Source organism: Lygodium microphyllum, chromosome 18 (assembly GCF_053477565.2).
Source record: "Lygodium microphyllum isolate KBCC chromosome 18, Lygodium_microphyllum_v1.1.10, whole genome shotgun sequence".
In the NCBI taxonomy this organism is placed as follows: Eukaryota; Viridiplantae; Streptophyta; class Polypodiopsida; order Schizaeales; family Lygodiaceae; genus Lygodium; species Lygodium microphyllum.
The window spans coordinates 100032813-100037957 of NC_141152.1; positions in this window are offsets into that span (position 1 = coordinate 100032813).

Genomic DNA, 5145 nt, shown 5'->3' on the forward strand with positions numbered 1-5145 from the left:
AGTAGCATGGTGCCTTATCCAAGTATACTAGCAACATGTAGCTCCTCCTCAGTGAGAATTTTATCAATCAGAGAGTTATCTTGGCTAGTTCTAGCTAATTCCATACCTGAAATGGTAGTCAATACTCGAAAGGAAGTTGGCACCACATAGGTCGAGTCTCTTTGAGACCCCGTCATTGGGCCAGTCGCTCCTCTAAGATTGTCATAATCTGAGCTCCAAGTTTGCCATTGTAGTGCAGTTTTCAAACCAAAGTTTTTCAAATTGACTTCGACCCTCTGATTGTTGCTTTAGTTGCTCTATCTTTAAGAGATTTGGTTGGCAAAGCGCTTCATTGAATGTCGTAGTTAAGCATCGTTCGTCGGCTTCCTCGTCGTCAGAGATGAGTTGTATGCATTCATGTAGGAGCTTATCATATTGCTTGTTAAGATATTCTTGCTCTTCCCAGGATAGCAAATATGACAAATATTCCTTAAGCTACTTCCTAGGGAATGTGCCCATGTCCGCAAGGATCTAGGCACGTGCGAATAATTTGAGTTTAGCATCCAACTTGGTCAAGCACTCTATGACACTTCTATGTTCAATGAGGGCTTGCTCAATTGCTATCTCATGTAAGGTTCTGGGAGTATCCCTAGGCTTTAACATAGTTGGGGGCTCAGGCCTAAATGAGCAAGGCAAGGATTTATCATATTCTTAGGGTTTTCATGTTTCTCATGAGGCTTTGCTGATATTGTGTCATGATTCTCCTCGAATGTGACTGGTATAGTTTCGTCAGCCTGTTGTGATAGTGTTGTATCCACTCTTGATTGGTCAATGTAAGTTCTGCATGTCGGTGGATTGAGCATTGCAAGCAACCGTTGATGGTAATGGTTGCTTTGATTTATAAGAATACACGGAGGTGCCTGAGGTTTCATAGCTGTTAGAAGAGATGGCAATGGGCTTATTCGTGGGTAGACTCGATGCTTTATTCCTTAGCTCTTTAGCACTCTTGATCTCAATCTTCTTGATGTCTACAATCACTTGTAACTACCGTTGTTTTCATTGCTTTCTCCTATTTTTCTTGGACAGTCAAGGTGCATGCTTTAAAGACTTAGGACACATAACTAGATTTGATGTGCTTGGTTGGGCCTCAACATTATCTTTTTCTTATGTGTCCTCATGGGACATAGCCGTGGCTTGCTGAATAGCCTCGCTAGGTTGTGAGGGTACAATTGCCTCTCTTTTTGGAGAGTCCAGCTCTTCAACTAATTCCTCTCCATTTAGCCCCTCATCCGATTGCATTGGAAGTTGCTCTTGGTCGGGCGTTTGCTCTAGACTCTTGTCCTTACCCATTGGAACATGCCTCCATTGCTTCTTATCAGAGCGGGTGTTGTGTTTAGGGGTTTTTTTCTCTTGCTCTCGAGGTTTAGATGACTCTAGTGTAGAACCAAGAGATGATTTAGGGTTCCTATCATGTAGAATTGGATGAAACCAGCTGAAGAAGTTAGGGTTGTATTGATGGGAAGCATAGAGATCTAGGATTGTAGGATCTTGAGTAAGGCAGAAGACATATGCGCTAACATCAAGTACCATGCTCCCTACTCCTAACAGCCTGCTAGCCAGGTGTAAATCTTCTTCTAGAAGCAGTTTATCATACAAGGTATGTTTTTGGACAATGGTAGAAAGCTGGACCTCATGGACCTTTGCCAACACTCTTAATGAGGTCGGGGCAATGTATATGGGATCATGTATTGATGTCGAAATGGCTTTCCTTTGCTCAGCAAGTGTCATTAGTCAGTGGCCGATTTTGGCTGCCAAACTTTGGTTGGAGTAACATTTTTGCACAAAGCTACATTGTCCTTTCTTTTTTTAAAAAATTTCTTTGAGCTTTTCCTTGTTTGTCTCGTGAGGGTATCAAGTGCAACTCTCTAGCTGTGCCTTTTGGGATGTCCTTCATGACTTCTTCAGTGACATAGTGAGAGAAAATATGTTGTTGCTAGGTTATGAGCTTTGTGTACTCTATTGTTGGCCTTCCTATGTCCACATGGATGTATGCACGTGTGATGGTTGTCAGCTTGTGATCAAGCTTTATCAAGCACTCCATCTCTGATTCATTGGTCAGATATGCGCTATTCCTTCGGCCAAATCTTCGAGAGATTTCTCCTCAAGCCTAGGCCTAAGGTTGTTTGAAAGTGCTGGAGGTGTCAAGGATGTTGGTTGCGACATCTCTTTCGCATGTGAATTGACACGTTCCGCAAAGGGGCATCATCACGCGGCCAAAGGTTGTGATTGTTGTGATTCTTGATTGGAAGTAGTAGCGGCTAGTTTAGTGGGCTAGCTACTATTGGTGGATTGCAGTGTCAAGTCCTTAGGCAGATCAGAAGTGGTCGTGTCTTTTGTTGCCATTTGCACATTCACTTGTGCAAATTGAGCATCAGTTGAGCTAGTCTCATGATGGATTGCACAGGCATATCCTTAGGCTGAGAATTAGGGGTCGTGTCATATCCCACACCTTGGACATTTGGTAGCTCAGATGGAGATAGAGATTGGGATTGAGGAACTGCACTTGACGACTGCTGTTGTGCTTCCTATGTCTGTTTAGGGAAAGAGAGTGTAGGAGATTTGGGACTCCTAGGTAGACTTGGCACTGATTGAAAAATTTTCTCGTGGTTGTTAGACGATTTTGCCATTTGCTTTGTTGAGAAATTAGCCTTATTATGAGTAATGTTGCACCTGTGGTGCTCATTATCCTCTTGGGAAGTCAAGGCTCCTTGGGCACTAGTGGTCTTTTTGCACACTCGACGGTTACATTTGATATCCGCTTGTTAAGAACACTAGGATGAGTATCTACATTTTGAATAGCCATGTTTGGTTTCAAAATTTCAATTGTGAGGGGCTCAATTACTCCAATGTTGTTGATTCAAGACTTGGATTTTCGTTTAGATTTCCTCCTGCACTTCTTTGCTTTTGGTACAATTTGGCCTTCAGCTGACAGAGGTGGTTTAGTAGGGGGTTTTGTACCCAAATCCATCGATTACTTGTGCAATACCCTTGAGTATGTAGTAATATTTTGGATATCCATTGTGACGTTGTACTGGCCCTCCATCGATACGTTCGTTTATAAGACTTAGGCTTCTTTTTTGGTCTTCTGCGATATTTGTAAGTCCAAAGTCCTTGGCATTGTCTCCTAACCTTCTTGTTTTTCAAGCATGGCCTCGCTCACTGGTTCTCTCTGTTCAACATGCGCTTATATCAATTCTTTCAACCAATCCTTGCTCTCGTTACTAGGCTTGCTCGGTATGTTAGAATATTCCTTGTCTTTCCCTCTTGAGGTTTAATGAGGTCACCCTTTCTAAAGGTTGTGATTATCCTCACACTCGGTGGTGTTAAGTGTATCATCCTCTGTGCTACATAATCGGCCTCACACTTCATTGCCTTTTTGAAGGGTCTTCCTAGGAGGGTTTCCTTTCCACAATTTGCACTATTTGGAGGAACATGGAATATGATAGGCAAGCTTTTAGTTTCAATAGTTATAAGGATCCTACACTTCCCTATAAGTGCTTGTGGGTGTCCCCCGTAAGGATTAAGAGTTGCATTAGTCAGTGTGAGCTCTGGTTGGCCTAGTAGAATCCATGCTTCATAGGTCAAGATATTAAAATCAGCTCCTTCATTGATGAGAGCGTCGACACCATGCTCTCTTTTTGCTTTGAGTTTGACCCTAAGATAAGGAAGCGGTACTATGTCTTCATCTTTGGGGTCTTGGCTTATAAGTTCAAGCCTTCTGATAGATGCCTTTGAGGCCCCAACTACATAATCAGATGTGGATTCTCTACTGATGTCTTGGGTTTTCTGTGCAATGTTGTTCAAAGGTGAATCTATCGTCAGGACTGTTATGTCTAGTTATCCTCACAATTGTAGCTTGATGTTGTTGCATTTTTCTTTGACTAGATGTAGTCCGAATGCAACATATACATGTTTTTGTGGTGTGGTCTTTTTTCCCTTGTTGGCTAGATTGGCCCATTAAGGCTCTAGGGTCTCTGTTTGTCTTTGTTTTTGAGTATGGGCTTTTGCTTGCTGTTTTGCAAGTGAGAATCTGTGATTGTGTAGAGCCATTACTACACTAGGATCTAATTTGGAGGACATATCTCATAGCACATGTTTTCTCTTCAGCTTACTTGGGGGAGGTGCAGAGGGGGTAGAGCCCCCTTTGCAAAAAACATGGGTCCAGGGAGGGCAATCCCCCTGGCCTGCAAGGCCATTATGCTAAATACCATGCCCAATTTGAAGTTCATAGTCAAGTTTTGAACTACTTGCTCTAGATTTCAGCCCATAGATCTATGATGTGCTTTCGGCTCTATATGGTCTCTGGGTCAGTTTCAAGGGTTAGATGTGTTAAATTTGAATTTTGTTCACCTGTCCAATTTTGACATTTTTTGTCCGATTCTCAAAGGTTCGATTTTCAAGAGTCCGATTCTTAAGAGTCCGAATATTAGAATCAAACATTTGATTTCAGTGTTGGTTCGATCGGTCAATCGAACGGTCCGAGTCCAAGTAGTTTGATTATGGGTAGGTCCGATTTTCATGTGTCTAATTCTAGAAGTTCGATTCTAGGAATCGGATGTCCAATTTGACAGGTGTTTGATTTGGAGTGTCTGATGCTAGATGATTTGATTTTCATGTCTGATTATGGGATGTTTGATTTTTGAAATTGGATAGGGTATGTCCGATTGAACAGGATGGGTTGGTTCGAGTGTCTGATTCTGGGAATCAAACCCTTGCGGACCGTGTCCGATTCCACTGGGGGATACAAACAACGGCAACAAAAATCTCCTCGTGCCAATGATTTTTGGCCATGCACGCTAGCAAGATTCACCAGGATCCAAGGTTAGATGCACAGAGAGGTTTCTACAAACCTGATCCAAGCAAAAAACTCCTGTGGCCTTCCATTGATTAGCTAGAAGAACTAAGTCTTGCATAGGCTCTCTCTCTCTCTCTCTCTCTCTCTCTCTCTCTCTCTCTCTCTCTCTCTCTCTCTCTCTCTCTCTTTCTACTATAGAACCTGAAAATGAGGTCTCTCCTTGCCTCACAGGATCTTAAACCCTTGCTGGACTCAGCCTTAGTCTTCTTGATCACTCTCCGTGTGATTCTAACACCTCTAAGTACTCATTT